Below are 21,327 nucleotides of genomic sequence, written 5' to 3'. Positions count from 1 at the left end.
ATGCTCGCAGAAATGGATGAATTCGTAGTATTCACAATGAGTATCATGTTAAATAAATGCATGCTTCCTGTTGGAGCAGCTATAATGTAAGTATTGTGTAACGTGTTGTGAATGACAATAGTAACAACCGTAATAGTAATATAATAACAGTAACAATAATAATAATAATACATTTTTAAGTTATCCAGTTTTGGCTCCAGTTGAAGTTGGCAACCCTAGAGCAGATATTGTCATGCCTGCTGCTGCACTGTATCATCTTAACATCAATGCGATTTGTGATTGTCATTTGAATGAGGAATCTTCCCAAATGTCGTGTTTTGCAGTTTGTACGAATCTCTTCAGTACACTTCTTTCTTATAAAACATCCCGGTCTAGTGTTACTCCATTACACATACTGCTGTACTGTCACAAATCAACTGGCCACACTGCCAATAGCGACGTGTCTCTCTTGTCCCGAGTACGAAACCAGTTCATAATAGTTTCTGGTGGGAGACAGATAAGCATGATGAACCTCTACACACCATTTTTCAGTGATGTACCATAGATTGATTTCGTAGTGGAGGTAGCTAAAACTCGCTTGCGTGGTATTGAGCGACATGAAAGTGTATGATTCCAGTCCTTCCACAGAAATCTTTAAACCGACAATATGTGGCCATCAAGATTACCATACTTAGTAGCATATTGTTCCCAGTCAAAAAAGTTGCGCCAGTGTCCTTGGTCAAGCTCCAAACCGCTCTGCAATGTCTCATGAAATTATGACATGTGATCATTAATCGTGGTCTGTCCATGGGATGTGGACCTCTAGTTCGGTGGCCTCCATGGGAAAGGAGCACACAAACACAGTCACCCCCACCACGGTCACGTGAAATCTGTATGATCACTTGTGACATGACACAATGCGTGAAGAAACGGTGCCTGGCAACGAGACGGGCGCATTTGCCTGTCTTTTTGGTATGCTTGTGACAGTCCTGCACTAAGTCGATGTCTCATAGTGATCAACACAGAACTTTATACATTTTATTCATTTTTTAATATTTTTAAGTACCTTCAACTGTCTTGGAGTTTATGTGCTAATATTTAATGTGAAAGTGTTATATAAATTTGTATTACTATTTTGAGGTGTAATATCATCCGCAATGTAGCTGTATATACTGTTCAAGTGTTTCTGGTCGCTTAGGTCCACCAGCAAAAAATTGTACCTGTGTAAAAGTTATATGAACGAAGAGATAATTGATGAGCAAGATGATTGAAGGTGGGGTGGGGCGCTATGTAAGACAGGAAATTGCGAGTATGTTGCAATTTTCGCAAAAGTCGGCTGGCTTATGAAAAGAACAGTTATTTTAGAAGTTTGTAAATGAAGAACAATTTGGAGAACACTGTTTCATTGTCATTTACACTGCACAGCCAACCAAGCTTCTCCTTCGTGGTACAAAACGCAAGCTTCGTTGTTTCACGTTAGTGATGAGTGGAAAGTTTACTGAACTCGTTCTGAACACTCAACTAACGTTTATTTAATACTGTGTTCAGAAGTGTGAGGACTGAGCTTCCATCCTTTGGTTTCGAGTGGCATAATAATCCGATAGCTAGACATCCTAATACGTAATTAGGCTGTCATCATTGTTAAAATACAATATATTTTTGTAAGTTTCTAACCCGATTATATACAGTTAAATATCCAGACAGAAAAACAGTCTAAGTTTGTTTCTTTTGTGAGTTCTCCCGCTAATCGATGTGACGAGGCAGCCATAAATTTTTATTTTCGGTTTGGTCATTGTTTTCATAAATATGAAGATTGCCACCGCCATCTTGCAGCAGATCAGCGATGAATGCGAGATACAGAGTATATGCTTCACAACATCGGAGACATAGATTAATAGAGGTAAAGAGACAAGGGAGTTGTCATTATGTCACAAACTTGAAATCGACGTTCGCCATCTCAAGTAGCCCAAAACATTTGGGTCACCACATTAATACCTCCAAGGTTCTCCATGACGATACTTCCACATGACGTCCCTTTAGCCTAACATTTGATATGGTGAATGCAGCTACAAGAATATTTGTAGCTATGTTGTTTCTCATGTAATAATCCTTGAAATTATGCTTCATTTGAACTATATCATTATTAGTAAAATTTATATGTATGTTATCTAATCAGTCATCCAACAGTATCTCATAAAAATTGTTGTAAATCAGAAACATACTCAGTTTTACTCAAATTTTCCCGTTGCTCAAAATTCCCCCATCAGCAATGAAGACATATCTTAATAACATCTCATTTTCCTGGATTTTCCTTTTGCTGTCAGGATTTAAGCTAATGCCCGATTTCTCTTTAACTGTATTGATACACCATTCATCAACTTCAAAATTATGTGGACTGGTTTCTAGTTTTATTTTCATAAAATCTTTCACTCAATTTCTAAAATCTCATACTTCATATAGATCTAAAATTTCATATTCATTTTCCACATCTAACTTTACTCAATCAGTTACTCTTAGTTCCAATAAAGTTTCTTTCCTCATCATTGTGACGGCATTTATTTATTTTTTCTCCTGCACATTTCATACTCAAAGGAAACGAGTTTTTCATTTTTATCAGTCTTCATTTTTACTGGTAAAACTGGATGATACAATGCTCTAGGTGCCAATACTTTATATTTTATAAATCCATTCCATTTTATTATATCTTGGCCTATATATATTTGTTTCATGTTATTTGGCATAATAATGATAACATAGTGCAGTTGAATAAATATTGCATACATCATCATATCTTAATGTTGTGTTAACACCATCAGCAATAGCTCTTAATTTTATGGCATTTGTTCAACCTCCACAAAAAGCATCTCTTGCATTCAGTGGTTCAACAATTTCAGGTAACTGTTTCAATTTCTGAAGTTTTTTATACTTTGCTGAGCTTAGTCAATCACATTCCCCCATCTCTACTAAATTATATCCTGCATTTGACGTATCTGCACTTCTTGTAAAAGTCTTTTGATAAAGGTCATCCATTTTTTATTTATATTGTTAATCATCTCACTTTTAAAACATTTTTTACAACCATGCCAGAGACAGCCATGATATCAATAAACAATATTTGTTTTGCTCCAACTATTAATACTGAACATTTTTATTGTTTGGATTTAGCCAAGCTATAGATTATTTACAGTAATTTTCTTTTTGTTATTTATCCAATAAAGCAATTTTATTTTCATGTAAATATTTAGAACTGTGAATATCCAGCAGTTGTTAAATAATGGAATGGAACAATATTAGCTTTTGTAGAAATTGTTTTCTCAGTTCTAAACAACCTCTTCTTAATATATCCACATCAGAATTACAGTACTCATTAATTTCTTTCTTCGTATTGAACACATAATTTTCTTCAATTCTGGAGCTATGCCATTTGAGAAATACTACTTTGTCTCTTGGCTTCATAGAGTCAACACAATAATAACCAACGTTAGGAATTAGTCATATGTAATTTTCATTTTCTTGTCTATTGAATAAAAGTTGAAAATATCCTTTCTTAAATTCTCTTGGATCAAATATTTTTGGAAAACTATTAAGTGTAACATTTACAAAAGTACTGCTATCTAAAATTTGTAACCTAATTTTATCTCCAATAACATCAGCTTAGTTGCTATGCAGAGACTTTTATTGCATCTTCAACACAGTACTTCAAGATGAATTGCGAATCATATCCTTTAGCATAGTGAGCTATGAATGTATAGATCTTGGTTTCTACAGAGTTCATAATTTGTCTTAAATTTCTGAACAGTATCAACACTAAAATCGTGAGCTATTATGAGATTCAGAGTATGTATACCATTTTCTTGTTGAGCTTTTAATCAAAGCATATGTATCTTTCTATATAGGTACAATTCACTCTCATAAGTACTTAATTTTCAGTACACTCAAACTGTTTACCACAAACTATTTTCCTACTTTCCCAGCATTGGAATATAAAATAATCTTGGAGTTCTCCATTAGCATAACACAATCATCTTTATTGCAATTTGGGTAACCTTCGACTATAAAATCCTTATCATATTGTCTTTCACAAATACCACCTTTTTGCAACCTGTGTTCCATCTAACATTTATGATTTTTTAATTTTCACTACTTGCTTACAGTTTCCTCATTGTTGAAAGCCACATTTATGTTGTTTTGATCTCAAACGACTTATCTTAGAAGCTAGATTAAGAAAAGGCAAACCTATGTTTCTAGCATTTGTAGACTTAGAGAAAGCTTTCGATAATGTTGACTAGAATACACTCTTTCAAATTCTGAAGGTGTCAGGGGTAAAATAAAGGAAGCAAAAGGCTATTTACAATTTATACATTAACTAGGTGGAAGTTATAAGAGTTGAGGGGCATGAAAGGGAAGCAGTGGTTGGGAAGGGAGTGAGACAGGGTAGTAGCATCTCCCTGATGTTATTCAATCTGTATATTGAGCAAGCAGTAAAGGAAACAAAAAAAATTTGGAGTAGGTATTAATATCCATGGAGAAGAAATAAAAACTTTGAGGTTCGCTGATGACATTGTAATGCTGTCAGAGACAGTAAAGGACTTGGAAGAACAGTTGAATGGAATGGACAGTGTCTTGAAAGGAGGATATAAGATGAGCATCAACAAAAGCAAAATGGGGATAATGGAATGTAGTCGAATTAAATAGGGTGATGCTGAGGGTGTTAGATTAGGAAATGAGACACTTAAATTAGTAAAGGAGTTTTGCTATTTGGGGAGCAAAATAACTAATGATGTTCGAAGTAGAGAGGACATAAAATGTAGACTGGCAGTGGCAAAGAAAGAGTTTCTGAAGAAGAGAAATTTGTTAACATCGAGTATAGATTTCAGCATCATGAAGTCGTTTCTGAAAGTATTTGTATGGAGTGTAGCCATCTATGGAAGTGAAATATGGACGATAAATAGCTTGGACAAGAAGAGAATAGAAACTTTTGAAATGTGGTGCTACAGAAGAATGCTGAAGATTATATGGGTAGATCGCATAGCTAAGAGGAGGTATTGAATAGAATTGAAGAGAAGAGGAGTTTGTGGTACAATTTGACTAGAAGAAGGGATTAGTTGATAAGACATGTTCTGAGGCATCAATGGATCACCAGTTTAGGATTGGAGGGCAGTGTGGAGGGTAAAAATCGTAGAGGGAGACCGAGAGATGAATACACCAAGCAGATTCAGAAGGATGTAGGCTGCAGTACATACTGGGAGATGAAGCAGCTTGCACAGGATGGAGTGGCATGGATAGCTGCATCAAACCAGTCTCAGGAGTGAAGACCACAGCAACAACAATGATCTCAAACAAAACATTATATTCCTTACATGTGTAGGCTGCATCACAAACTTCTTGGTGATTGTGCAAATATTCTTCATTACAACACTATGTACTGTAGTTTTCATATTACATCTTTTTTCCACACTTATGTGTTCCTGACCATTGGATGGTATACAATTTTTTCTCTCTATTTTGCATTTGTATTTGTTCTTGTTCATATATGGTTTGTTATATTTATCACAGAAATATAATAGTCCTAAGTAAGCTAGATAAATGAACTGATATTCTCAGCATTCAACACATTTATTAGGTTACCTAATAGTTGCTCAACATTGTTAATATCATTTATAGTAAACTGTTCTTTGTTATATTCAGCCAAGTGATTACATTATATTTCAGTTAGCTCTTTTGTAATCTGTATTTATCTCCTCTAATTTTCTTAATTTCACTTGTAGATAGTTCTCTACCTAAGATATTATTTTTGTGGTATGTTAATGGATCTATTATTCCTCTAGGACATTAAGGATTATCATTATTATAAATTCTCATGACACTTTTTCTCTTCTTATCACCAGAAAAAAATTTTTTTTTCCTCTAACGCCTCTCCCTCTAGGCTTTGCTATTATTTGAATGTTAAATGTACTGTCTGCTATATCAAAAGAATCGTCAGGTGTTAATATATCTCTGATTTTATTGCATAAAACTTCAACAGGTTGTAGGGTATTATTTGATGCTTTATATCGTATAACAATTGGATGACAAATTTTTTGATGTTATATTCAGCTTATGTCTTTTTCTAAAATTAGTTTCTTTTTTCTACTTCAACCATAGAACTGGGTGTTTGCGTTATATAATCCGTTTTCTCACTAATGGCAAAGTTAAAGGCAATTTTATAGTCAACAGATCATGGCCTAAATTTTTCATTTAATCTCAGTCTTATTTCTGTTGCCTCGAATAAATCCTTTTTAGATGGCTCACTCTCTTTTCTTGCTACTGAATGGATAAATTTTATCTAGTCTCACTATTTCTTCTTCTCTAGGTGGTCAAGCTTTTACAATAACTTCATCATTAAATCTGTAAAAATAATTTATACTAGGTACATTTTTTGGCCTTTTGCAATAATCCTGGATGAAATTGAAACTGCTGTAGCACTATTGAATTAATTAATTCTGATATCTTTAATTTACTGTAGTCTAATACCAATTATTTTAGCTCTAGCTTCGAGCTCTGATACTTTCAAAATATCGAGATTTCTACTATGAATAGAGTGTCGCACTTGTGGGAGACAAGGCCTTTCTACAGAAACCTAGCACCATCTATTCCACTGGCGATCGTGACAGTCGATCACTGAATAACAAACCACATTACGAGACATTCCGGCAAAGGTTTTCTGCTGTAGGGGTGGCCTAGTGACAGGTGCTGGCGACTATAACTTAGACGATATGTAGTGCCGTTGGATGACGTTTCTGGACACAGGTTCGTCTCCTTGATTTGTCCATCAAGATACCCTCTACAACCCCTCGAAGTTTGGCATAACATTTCTGAGACATCCTGTAGATGACAGTGGGTGTATTGTGGCTCTTGTTTTGCAGTGGGATAGGGCAACAGACACTGGCCCTATATGTCCCAGCTATAATCCCAGGTATGGACTAAGATTTGCCTCGTTTCAGTTTTGCCAGGAAGGCTACAGGTCCCGTGTAGTCCTGCAGTCAAATGAACATGGGGGATATTTTATGTGAGTAAAATTAGCTTGGAGCGATGGGCTAGTACTTTCCCAGTACAGCATCAAGGGAAAACTGTACTCTACTCACAGTCAGGCCAAAAGCCTGGTCGCAGGCTGCGTGTCACAGACTTCATGTTTTACCTTACCCTTTTTAGTGTTTTTAGTAGTTATGTAGAGACGGGTCAGAGGCGGCATGAGACAGACTTTACCTTATTTTACTTTCTGAAATAGTTTCGGAGAGATGAGAAGAATCACAAGAAAGGAAATGATGCAAGGCAACATCAGGCCAGTCAGAAGGTTGATGAGTTATTAGAAATAAGAAGAAATAAGACCTGCATTTTAAACTATTTTTCCCTCTCGCGTTTAACGGTATTAGAGACGACATCTGGTACCTAAAAGGCATTTCGAAAAGTCTTTTTCCTGCCCAGGGTACATCGAGTCTCGTGTAACACTCGTCACCCAGTAACAGACATCCTGTGATCGATAGAGGATATACAGGAAATCTGCAGAAGATCAGAGCGTTTCGTCACAGCTTGTTTAGTAATGACGAAACGGTCGCCGAGATCCTCATCCACCTCCAGTGACAGAAGCTAGAAGAGAGATGTCGTGTATCGCGCTGTGGTAGACTGTTGAAATTCCGAGTGCGTACGTTCCTTCAACAATCAGTCAAACCATGTAGGTAAAATTAGAGCGTTTCGAGCTCACACGGAAGCTTGCCAACAACTTGCAGAGGATCTATGTACATGGAGATACTAACACACGTGAGCAGATGACAAGCTCTGCATCTCAAAAATGCTACCAAAGTGGCAAGTTTTTTCTTGAGGTAGGGCTAGTTGCTACATTTATGATTCCATATGATGAAAGAGAAATAACGATTTTAACTACATGAGGGCATTGAAATAATTCCGACTTCTTGCGATAATCATGCTTAATACTGCGAGCAATTTAGGCTGTGAACAATGGGGCGCTACAGATCTTGTGTGACGAGACAGGCTGGGAATTTGGGTTTAATGAGAAACATGCTCGAATAGCTGAAGCGGTTAAGGCAAACGCTAGCATAAAATGGGAAATTCGGGTATGAGTCCTGGTCCGGCAAAAATTTTCGCGTGTCTTTATTGAATTATTTCGATTCACTCTTGTGGCTGACGTTTCTCTTTCATCAAAAGAGGAGGTGCCGCAGTGTGTGGGTCGGGATGCGAACACGTTGTGTTTTCCACACAATGGGCATGCTTGCTGCATTTTGTGATTTGCTCAAACAACAGGCTGTGTTAAGAAGCTGGTCCCATAATACAACTGAAAACCGATCCCCAGATTCAGTCACGCCCAGAGGGCGTCCTTCTTGCTGAGTCCGGATTAAAAACACCAGCAGCGGCCGAGGAGTGCCAGAAGAGCCCGGCCTGAGGGTGGGGCCGTAGGACACAAAGAGCGGCGGGGCAGCCACTGCAGGCAGCACACTGCCGCCGCCGCGCCAGCGCCTAATTCCATTAGCAGACTAAACATGCGCCTTCACTGTGCTTATCGCCCAAAGTTAATTATCGCCGTAATTGGAATTGCCGGCACCGATCGTATTTGTCACCGTTCATTTAACGCCTTAATTACGTTAGCCCGGCGCGTCGCGCCTCGCCATGCTACGCTCCTTGCAGATGTCCTTCCTGTGTGTGTGTATGCGCGCTTGTGTGCGTGTGTGTGTGTGTGTGTGTGTGTGTGTGTGTGTCATTTCACCCTGTAATGCAAGTTCTACCCACTGGCGCCTTCTGCTGGCGAATTAAATATTATATATGCTTCGGGCGTGGGTCTCTCACAGAACACGTTTTCGTCCTGTCGATCAGGTGAACTTCTCAGCAACCTCGCCAAGTTGTTTGCCATTGAAAAGCACTAAATATTTTCAAAATGTATTACAAGTTAAAATTCCTTTCCATACCAGGGATTGTCTCAATGACGTAAGAAACATCACTGGTACTCATCCCCTGTCCTCTCCTCCCCCTAAACAAACACAAACTCCCTCCGTTGCATCATCCCGTTTTTATGTAATCTTCATTGCATTTCATCCGCTTATTGTCACCAACACCACTTCACAATTTAAGTAAAAGTTCTCATTTCAGTATTTTTTGCGGTACACAATTTTAAATGTGGGGATCACGTAGTCGTAAGTTACCTTACTTGCAACAATAACGCGACTTTTTTTCATAGTTTCATCGTCGACCGACATAAAGTGCAAAAAACATAATATAACAAACGTAAAATATATTCTTAACACTTTCGTTTCTAATGACAGTAAAAAAACAAGCGTCTCTGTATCGGAGGAAATTAGGTCCTAGGGAACTATAGCTCCATTGAAATTTATTGTACACAAGAACAGTTCAGACCGTGACCAAACATACGAGCAGTGACAGATAAAGCACCAAGTGACCTGCGCTGAATATAGCTATACAGTTTTGGAACACTCACCTGAAAATGCTACGTTATTACAAAATTCGTTACAAATGTCTTTTCCACGTTATATCAACGTTGTATCTGTAAGTTTAATACAAGATGTCTGATTATTTACTCATCGTGTTTTGTTTATACATACATTAGTGTTTTATAATTAGTGTTTGTTTTCATCACAGTAGAATAAATACTCAGTAGATCATATATGGTTATTAGAACATCTTCATTACATATAACACTTTAAATAAATTTTTAGGTTATAAATCAGATTATTCTGTATTAATTATCCAAAAATGTTGATCTTGGACATAATGTTAACTTCTAACTTCACACGGAAATGCAGTGTTCTCGATCACGCATGTTCGGTTGTGACCTAGTAGAAAGTGTTTATGTGTTAGTAGCAGGTCACTATTTCCTCATTGAGACAGTTACATCTCAGGGTCTACAGTCCTATCGGCGAAGAAATCAATAGAAATATATCAGTCCTCAACCGCGCGCCTGCTACTGTCGCAGGTTCGAATCCTGCCTCGGGCATGGATGTGTGTGCTGTCCTTAGGTTAGTTAGGTTTAAGTAGTTCTCTAAGTCTAGGGGACTGATGACCTCAGGTGTTAAGTCTCATAGTGCTTGGAGCCATGTGAACCATTAGAAATACAGCACAATCTTGAATCGGATAAAAGCTGCTTTAATCGTTTTGGATAACCAACGAAAAATCGAATCTTGGGTACCCGGTCGGATATTTGATCCCCTCTCCTCCTGAATACGAGTGCAGTAGCTTATTTATTAGTGGCTGTAACACTATGTTCTGTCAAAGGCAAGGGTAAAGGTTCGAGTCCCGGACCGGCACAAGGTTTTAATTTGTCATAAAATGTTCATTACGGTGTATACATCAAATAAACAATAAAAATGTGGCATCTCAATACATAGCTTCATTAAGAAGTGATTCAAATTGATGCCTGCAGTTCAGTCGCTGTTACGAGAGATGAAACAGAAGCCGAATGACGAAGGTCACCTTATGGAATAGGACGTTGTTTAATAAATTGTTATGCTGAAGTGATTTAAGGAAAACCCGAAAATTCAAATCAACATGACCTAACAGATAGGTGAACTAGTTTCTTCTACCAAAACAGAAAGAATTATCTGACATAACTGTGCCAACGGAGCGTAATTATCTTGATAATGAACTGAATATGAACATATGTATGAAAAAATAACATTTATTGCTGAAAACACAGTTATGGATATATTTAGCAAGAAAATAGCAGAAACTGGTTCCGTATTTCCAAGACCAGAACGATGAGAAAGTACATTATAATACACACACACACACACACACACACACACACACACACACACACACACACACACACACACATACATTTTACACAGGGTTTAGTGTGTCTTGGCAAATATATAAGGAACGAACATTAGACCACGAACTCACTGTCCATAAAGTCAACCATATTTGTGTTGGAGCTAAGATGAATTTTCGTGGTTGCGTGCCTCTTAGAACTTCGGTCCGAAACATCGATATCTACAACGTTTTGCTACCAGGCTCATAATCGTGCAAACGCGCAAAGAAATATATTTTATAACATTTGAGAAAATTGACAGTGCCAAAGTGTCCAGTACTGTCAAGAAAAACTGAACTCCGCCCGAAGAGGCCATGAAGATCCAACGGTACCAACCAGCCGCCGTGTCATCCTCAGCCCACAGGCGTCATTGGCTGCGGATACGGAGGGGCATGTGGTCAGCACACCGCTATCACGGCCATATGTCACTTTACGAGACCGGAGCCGCTACTTTTCAATCAAGTGGCTCCTCAGTTTTCCTCACAAAGGCTTAGTGCACTCAGCTTGCCAGCAGCGCTAGGCAGACAGGACGGTCACCCATCCAAGTGCTAGCCCAGCCGGGCAGCGCTTAACTTCGATAATGTGGAGGAAACCGGTGTTGTCACTGCGGCAAGGCCGTTGGCCGAGTAGTGTCGTAGCGTTTGCTAATTTGAGAAACATTTGCACCAGACAAATTCCAAAATCTCATTTTGCAGTATTTATGTATTACTTGAACTTATTAACTTTCTGTAAGTGAACGGATTGTCAGTACCGTACAGAGACTGATAATCTCATCCATTATGACAGCTGTCGACCGCGATACTGAACGCCGCCTGGTCTCGTTACGGACCCGCGACGTTGTAGGAAAAGTATACAGGGTGTCCCAGGAGGTATAGTCAATATTTAGGAATACGACAGGAACGCGTGCTTGTAACAGAACTTCATATGCCCTACTCAGAATTGTTTCCGAGCCAGAATACATTTAAAGTATATTTCTTTTTGGGCTACTGTCTTACCCACCCAGCCTCTGACTTTTTTTTTCTAACCCAACGTATGTCTTTCTGCCACTAAATTAGCCCGTTGAACTCGCCGCTGTCTATGGTGTGTTCTAAATGAAATAGTGCGGGGAACTGAGACAGTATCTGAGAAGTATTTTTAAACTGTGTTTGTACACGCGGTGGCTACAATACCACAAATCTTCACTGGTGTAGAATGTGCAGATATAGTGCCTGTTTACGTCTTCTGCGATGGTAGTCCTGCTGCTGTCGAAGAATGCCATCGGCGATTTGCGACACGTCGAATTCCTGAATGTAGGCCGTTTACCAGAGTTTGGTTCAAATTGTTCAAATGGCTCTGAGCACTATGGGACTTAAATGCCGAGGTCATCAGTCCCCTAGAACTTAGAACTACTTAAACCTAACTAACCTAAGGACATCACACACATCCATGCCCGAGGCAGGATTCTAACCTGCGACCGTAGCGGACGCGCGGTTCCACACTGTAGCGCCTAGAACCGCTCGGCCACACCGGCCGGCTTACCAGAGTTTTCAGCACATTGTGTGAAACAGGCATTCTTCCATGTCCGCATTTTTCTTCTGAACGTATAGTTAAACAACCTGTGCAGAAACACCAACACATTGTTGAAATGGTGAAGCGTAGTCCTAGTACCAGTTCACGGCGGCTTACTGCACGTATCATAGTTCCACGAACACGTGCATGGAGAACATTACACGCGGAAACTTGTTACCATTTCAATTATAGCGTGTCAACAATTTTCATCTTGGTCAATGCCACAAGCCATCAAGTTTGCCACTGGTTTAATGACAATCGTAATTTTCTTCCATCGTACTATTCGCAGATGAAGTTACGTTTACACAGAATGGAATCAACAACACATATCACAATCAATCATGGTCGCTGGAAAAATCCACACTGTACAATGACACCAGTTTTCGAGTTCGTTTTTCAATCAAAGTTCGATGTCGCACGATCGGTAACATGTTGATAGGTCTATTTGTTTCACACGAGCGAATGGCTCTACAGATTTGCTTGAATTTTTTTCGGAAATCCATAAATTCATTCCTAAAATACCTTGAGGACTTTCTTTTTGCCACGGAGACTGCAATGCACTTCGAGCATGCAGAGCCCCTCCTCAGTTTACCAGGTGTGTGGGGGATAATATCAACTTCACTTAACCAAATCGCTGGGTTGGTTACGGTAGTGCACCACCAAGATCGCCAAACCTTATGTCATTAGATTTTTAGGTTATAGGGTTGGATGAAGTCTGAAATCTACAAAGGAAACGAGAGGAAGAGCTTGGCCATATCATGCACGCTGCTGCCCTTATTGGGGAACGTGCAGAGGCACTCACACAAGTGACACAACATGTTCTCCCAAGCGCGCAGAAATGAATTGAAGTTGACGGTGTGATATTCGAATATTTGTTGCGAATTGTACAACAGCTGCACTTTGAAGTGTACGATTTTGCTGAGAGCAGAATCTGTCAAAAACGCGTATGAGGCATATGTCCACATTAAGTTGTTTGCTTCGGTTTACCGTTCTTGTCATATCTCTGAATACAATCATTCCTCCTGGATCACCCTGTACAGGTGAAGCAGAACCGAATGAAGAATTGTTGTGTCTACGAATCCTGCATACTAGATTCGCTGCACAAACAATCAAACAACTCGTATTAATGAGTTTTATTACAACAACTTTGATCTGAGAATTCTTGTAGTCCTTCATACATGATCATCCACAAGTGCAATTACGCAGACGTGTCGCAAGCAAAGGGTGACATACAAAATAATCAGTCTTCTTCAGAATAGACAAACACAAGCAACATTTCTCGTCCTAGCGACCGCTTATAAAAATGTCTGTCAACTGAACTGCAGTGACGGCTGATCTCTAACTATGCCTGGTAGAGATTGATAATGAAAAGGCTACGATGCGTCAGCTAACAAAGTGGCTAACGTTGAAGCTGCTATCGAATTGACTGCCACCAGTCGGGGACGGCGCCTATTTCGTCTTCACCTATGGGCCGCTGCTGTCGCGTAGTCGTCCTGGAGGGAGGTAGGTCAGCGTGGAAATGGCTGACATCACAGCCTTCTCTTCTTTATGCCGTAAGATTTCTCTGCCCCCCCCCCCCCAAAGCAACGGTATGGAGAGGGGGTGGGGGACACGAGCGTGGACGCTCTGATGGACCGGGAAGCTGGGAGGGGACGTCAGTCTTCCGGTCGTACTACGCCATCCGGCCTTCGCCCTGGTGGAAACGCTCCTGGAAAACGCCCGAAGGGTATGCGTCCACTTCGTTAGGCCCATACCAAGACGAATAAGGCGTCGGCTGCTGCGGCGTGGGCCTTCGCCCTGGTGGAAACGTCCCTGGGAAACGCCCGAAGGGTATGCGTCCACTTCGTTAGGCCCATACCAAGACGAATAAGGTGTCGGCTGCTGCGGCGTGGGCGGGTCCAGTTCCATCGGTAGGGCGAGAGGAGGTGGAGGAGGCAAAGGCTTCGTCTCCATGGGGTCACCCCGTGGTGTCGTGATGACACCTTCTGGCGGCTGCTGTGACCGCTCTGTACTTGGGGTCCATGAATCTGTGAGAAGAGATAGGGAAGGATCGCCGTACACATGACAGTGACGAATTTGAATGTGATGTCGGTGCTGCAACCTGTCTGGGCCTGAAATGAGATACATGCAAGCGCCAATTCGACGAAGGACGACATCTCGCGCCCACCGTCTGCTGCCGCTAAAAACCCTGAAAAATGCGGCGCGAAGCGACGCTTGCGGCCATCCTTCGGCGCCGGGTGCTGAGGAGGGTGGAGCGGGTGGAGCAGTATCCGATGGCAGCGACAGTGAAGCAATTCCGCCGGCGATGGTCCATCTCCTGGATGCGAACGATACGGGCGAGAAACAGTTACAGTGTTTGAATCCTGGTGTGGGCGGTGCGAAGTTTGGCCATCTGCTGCTTGAACGTTGTGACAAAACGTTCCACTTCGCCGTTTGACTGTGGATGGAACGGTACACTAGTAAGATGCGTTATGCCACTGCGTTCACAGAATGTTTCAGATTCATTTGACTTCAACTGAGGGCCGTTGTCCGACACTATGACTTTAGGCAAACATTCGAAGCAAAAGATAGGGGACAACGCCTGAACTGTGCTACGTGACGTAGTCGAGTTCACTAACACAGCAAAAGGAAACTTGATACAAGAATTTGCGACAATCAATCAACGAATGTTCCAGAGAGATCCGCGAAGTCTATGAGCACACTTTGCCGTGGTGATTGCGACTTAGGCCAAGAAGAGAATTTTTGTGGTGGAGCGGACTGATTTTCCGCACGTGCTTGACTCTGTGACGTCATTTGTTCTATTCGGGTGTCCATAACCTGCCAAGTACAGTGTCGACGCGCTAACTGTTTCGTACGAACAATCCCCCAGTATCCTGAGTAAAATAACTGCAACACTTATTTTTGCTTTGGAAATCAATATTGTCATTTTGAACAAGAATCACACCTTGCTGTATAAGCGAGACTGTGCCAAGGTGCAAAATATCGGCACACTACAGAGTTCTTTGTGCTATGCATGGAGCGAGGCCAAGATGTGCGAATGTATTTTAGCAAAAAGTTCAAATATGAATCAGCTTCCGTGATCTGTGCAATTTTCCTATAGTTCAGAGGAAAAGATTCAAGCAATTCAGAATGGTGAGCATCCATGTGGCAACAATATGCAGCAGAACCGTCAATGTCTGTATCACGGACAATCCGAAGACGTGAAAGTGCGTCCGCATTACCATGTTAAGCGGTAGGACGTGTATAGCTACATAAGGAAAAGCCCCAACAAGCTACGACAAAAGTTTAAAACCAATGATAATGATCATTAGCGCGGCCGCTGTAGCCGCCGATAAACATATATTTTGCTACGCCGGAAGGCGAACAACAAAAGATGAAAATTCCATTCCATTTTTTTGTCATTTAATAGAGAGACTCTGCCTTTAGTTCTCGAGTGGAGAAGACGTATTTTTGTAAGATGTGTGAGGTAGCCAATTGTGTTGTTTGAAAAACAATTATTATCTGTGCAAAACCACGAAAGTTTTCTTTTCTTCCACGCATCATTTCAATGTCAGGTGCACAAGCGGAAAATTTATGTACATATACATATAAATGGCAATAATAATGAAGGATAAATAAATAAAGAGATTAATAGAACTCAATTATTTTCAATTAATGCACAAATTTCGATTTTTATAGTTTCTTTCCTTTGAGTCCGTTTAACTTGAACTTACTTCTGTTGTCCTTGGTTATATTCATCTTCTTCCGCCATGAATATTTATCTGCTGACCGTGTCTATAACAGTTCTTAATCGGGCTTCTTCTTCCTCATGCATTGCTGGTGCCAAAACTCAGAGAAAACAGCCACAGCTGTGGATGGCTTGTATGCCTGAGTGCACCACTCCAGCCCTGGAGGGCATCCAGAGATGGTTCGAGTGGTGAGGATACGGATTTTATCAACATGTTTAGCACCAACACTCAATAGTGATCGATACTGAAACGCTCAATTTTCCACAGAGAATACATGCAACACACGCGATTACAGAGACAGGCCAGCACATACCGAGTATTATTTCGCTATTCAGCTGTCCAGAAGGTTCCACTGCCGGGACCTGCCCCTGCAGCTGCAAGCAAGAACTGACTACCGGCCAGCTGGAGCTTTTCTTTGTACCCAGCATTCGTGAGATCCTTACACTGGAAATTCCCATTTGTTGTGGCCACATGCTACCTCCATCATATGCCTTGCACATCAAAAGGTCTAGGCAGCCACTTATTTATCGCTGTAATAATTAAATATTACGATTGCATCCCCAATCCGATGACGTTCAACATTGAGCAAAGTATCGGAAATACCTCCTCCTGATGGCCGTGGCTCTGTAAATATCTATTCCCCTCTTGTGACTGGACGTAATTCTCCACATAAAATCGTTCACTCTCCTTTATAGCTATCGGTGCATTGAAATCGCAATCTCTCACGGCAAACTAATAACTCCCTTACAAAAGTATATAGTCATTTTCTTTGCACATATGGGAACAATGACCACAGTAACTTAACAACCAAACACAAACTTTATAAGCCTACCAATCACAGGGAAACTATCACACTTCTCCTGCTAGGTATAGCACTTCACCAATAACTGAATGCTGGTGGCACCAAACAATAATGAGCGAAAATCCATGACGGATGGACATGGCTCATTTATTTTTCTTGCGAGTGTTACTTGTGTCTTAGGAAGAGAGATGTAATCTCCTTATGAGCGACCGAAAACGCGATGGCAACGACCGTGTTTCTGTCATCCTTCCATAAAACGCTGTCTTGTTTCTACAGGTGCACACAAGTATCGCTAACAATATCCATGTTAGAAACTATACACGCTTTATAAATCCATGTATGGTTATGTCTCTAAATGAAGTGGTTTCCACACAAATACTGCGACATTTAATACAGACAGTGATTGAAAGGTGTATATTAACAGACAAAAAGTGGAGGTGCATGTCACCATCGGTGTAAGCATATAATAAAATCGACCTTATCACCGAATTTAGAAAGTGATGTGGCTAAGGATTATGGTATTAAGCCAATACTTACAATTCCCTCTTGTCACAGCTAAATATTTCCCACTCTAACGAACAGTATCTGTAACATATTCTATCTCAGTACCATGTACAGAGTGCAACAGAGGTTCTGCAACACATCCATAGGGTTATAAACGAGGTAGGATGACGGTTGATTGAGAATGATCACATGCAGTAGATGGTGTGCTATCTGAGGAATCACTTAAAGAATGCAACACTAGATTCAGGTCATCATAAACGTACAAAAACCTGTGATCAATACACAAGCTTTCCAGATGTGTTACGCTTTGTGATAGAAATGCTGTCTGTGATTTGGAATCAAGTCTCTCCATTAAACCACATACATGCATTGAGTCCTATGGAGATGTCTTTTGATGATTACAATCAATGGTGAATCATATTGATGGTACTCCCATATCTCGAAACAAGTCACCTTTTTCGAACTTTTCTGCCATGGACCCCATTCAGCAAAACTCCAGCATGGTTTTAGACACTCCCTCTGCATCTTGTAACCGTTCCAATTCAAATTAGAACTCACCGGAAGTCAGAGAGGGCTAAAGCTACGGCCTTTTATATCCCGTGGAGAAACAGAGGGAGCTTAGTTAATGCAACACGGCTGTGTTCTGACCTCTAAGTGGAAATGAGAACATGTTGTCATAGCTCTGCCAACCGTGTACCGTGTGAAAATCTGCGCCAAACCAACCTTTCTCCTGCAACACGGCGTAGTAAAAAAGATAGTACAAACAGTTATGGTGATGTTTCTTATTGGGAGAGTTAGGAAGACTTCATATCATATCGGAACTGGAAGTAGGACAAGGATATTGCTACTGCATTGCGGTGCATCTCCAAACCACATACAGGTACTGCAGTCTGAATGAGATCTGCGTCTCTCAGGGTGTATTCACGTGTGTCCCCCAAACATTCTCTCTATCCTCATTATTCTGCACAATCCAAACAGGAAAAAAACTTATAATTATAAAAACTCTGCTAACATAACCCAGTAGAAAACTCAATAAGATATTCCCGCAGGCCTCTCTTCCGATATATGGGAAACCAATACTGCCTGGGTGCTGACACTGAACATATGCACCAGTCCTATTAAATATATAGGTATTGGTTCAATGGAGCAGATGGCCAGTGAGCGAAGTCGTTTACACAGAGCAGTGAAAAATTTCATCACTTTTACTATAGGAGACCATATCCCACAGATTATCATTTGCAAGAGAGGGTCCCTGCATTGCTCCTTCATAAACAGTTTGATACATTGCTTTTTCTGCTGTTACATAGCCAAGCAATGTATGGCAATGGCTTTTTACACTGCCCTACATTTTGTTTTTCCTCCACGACTTCGAGGTCTGTGCCTGGCATTAACACGTTTTGATCGACTGGTTCTCACAGAAAGCTAGACATCGCATGCTGTAAACTATGCTGCTCCGGCAACACAAAGAATGGTTGAAATAAAAGACAGGGGTGGTGTCTGTTATTGACAAAAATTTGGAAGACATCACAACATATGGAAACCGGAAGAATTTGCTGCATTGTGGAGCGTTTCCAAACACCTGCCCAAAAGTTATGACCCCTACGTTTAATCTCATCTCTCACAGTGACAGGGTAGTAGATGTCTAGGTGTTCCATTTCGATTGATTCCTTATACTGCAGCCATGTACACTATCACTGTTTTGGTGATGGCTATCCCTCTGAAGGTATTGTTCCCACCAAGACTCTCTCCATCTAGAACAGGTAGTAACAATCAGCCATTACGTCGTAATCAACAGTGGCTGGATGGGGATAGAAAACACACCATCGAAATGGGCCAATCTACTGTAATAAGCTCCACAGTTGATAGTGCAATCAGTTTTATAAATTTTACCAGTTTTTCCGTAATTTTAATGCCAACCAGTGACACAGCAACAATATTCCCAGTTTCTGTATCATCGTTTAACCACCCCTCCACTACTTAGCATGTAAGATATGCTAAATTGTGAATGTACATAGATTATATGTAGTATTTCCTTTCATGGTGAATTCTTGGAGATACACAATAAATTATATCAGACTGTGATCTATACCGTCTGTAATTAGGTTATCTACATACATCTAGCACTTCGCTCGTAGGTCATAATAAACGATTATGATTGCCTATCTTTCCCTATGTGGATGGGAGTCACAGAGTATTCTCACATTCTTAGGATAAAGTTGGAGATTGAAAGATCTCCCCACATTGTCTTTAACCAACCATCACTAGAATATTGTCGCTAATTTAATTTGCAGCTGACCAGAAGTAGGATGGTGAAAGAAAAGCTGGGTGCGTAACTCATACTCAGGGAAGATTGTTCTACACCAGTCTTACCCATGTCTCCCATCCAAGGGCACAAGATCTCTCCAGACGCGTGCATGTCGAGGAGAGTAGCATCCATTATCGCTGTACAGCAGGTATGAGAGTGTTGAAAAGATATAACAGACAATTAAGAAGAAATATGTGGTTCATGCATGATGGAGCTCCAGATAGACAAAGTTTGAAACATTTTAAGTAAATCAACTGTGAAATCAATTCTAACATATTTTTTTAGTGTCTGGGCCAGAGCCAAGAAGGTATTGGCAAGAGAGAAATAATTATACAACATAAACTCACTCGCTCCTAAGACTACACGATCGTTTACTTAAACACACTATAATGTTAAAGCCATGTAGTGCCTGAAATATTAATCATGTGGAGTGCAACGCTTTGCATACTCTAATGCAGGACATATATGTCCAACAACTGACATACATCCACCCTGCAAGTTTTCTGTCCTACTCCCTATGGCGAGAAACTTTAAAATGATAAAACTACTTCCTTCTACACCAAAGAAAAACATAAGTTCTTTGTGATATATGCACAATGTAGCTTTCCAGTGGTGTATAGCATTGTTCCCATTCATTTATTGTTACTAAATTGTACTATGCTCCATCAGTACTATAAAATTACCGTCAGTAACGTAAAATGCCTCTTACAAGGAAACAGACAAACACCTAGCAGCGGTGTTCGACACGTGAAATTACGCCCCAATCTGCACTAATTCCGTGAACAGAACAACAGTCAAGCAAATATATATACAGGGTTTTGCAGCTGCTCCACAAACACTTGTCACTAACTTAAATTCAGAGCAATTACGAAACTGAAGATTCTATTTATGTCTAAGAAGTGGCAGATAAATGGAGTACTTTGCATACTTCTTCGTTCGTCTAGAGAAGGGTGTTGAAATATGTTTTCCGTAAATGAACATGATTCATCACACATGAATTGGAAGCTATCTGCTGACTCTGGTATAAAGACGTTTACTGTTAATGATTGGAAGTAGACAGCGCTCTAAATCATAGACAGTGAAGTGTTGCTAGAGGAGGCCGAAATGCACGCGTTTAATTACACGCTGACTGGCGTGAGGTCTGGAACAGTTAAGGGAATTAATAGTAGCAAATAAAGTACGTAGTTGATATAATACTTAAATTTAATCCACAATTGGTGTACATCGCTCTTGACGGTACATGTTATAATCTCAATATCAAATGCTATGGCGCCTTGCTAGGTCGTAGCAAATGACGTAGCTGAAGGCTATGCTAACTATCGTCTCGGCAAATGAGAGCGTAGTTGTCAGTGATCCGTCTCTGGCTAAGTCGGCTGTACAACTGGGACGAGTGCTAGTACGTCTCACTAGACCTGCCGTGTGGCGGCGCTCGGTCTGCCAGCACTGACAGTGGCGACACGCGGGTCCGTCGTATACTAGCGGCCCGCGGCCGATTTAAAAGCTACCACCTAGCAAGTGTGGTGTCTGGCGGTGACACCACAGACAGAATACGCAGTTTTATACAATTCAATCGCAAGTATTACTCCACAACTGATGCGCCCAGAGAGAATAACGGAAAACATTGGTTAAAAGCGAGATAAATGAC

The sequence above is a fragment of the Schistocerca cancellata genome, chromosome 5, assembly GCF_023864275.1.
Source record: "Schistocerca cancellata isolate TAMUIC-IGC-003103 chromosome 5, iqSchCanc2.1, whole genome shotgun sequence".
NCBI lineage: Eukaryota > Metazoa > Arthropoda > Insecta > Orthoptera > Acrididae > Schistocerca > Schistocerca cancellata.
This window is presented reverse-complemented; position numbering follows the sequence as displayed.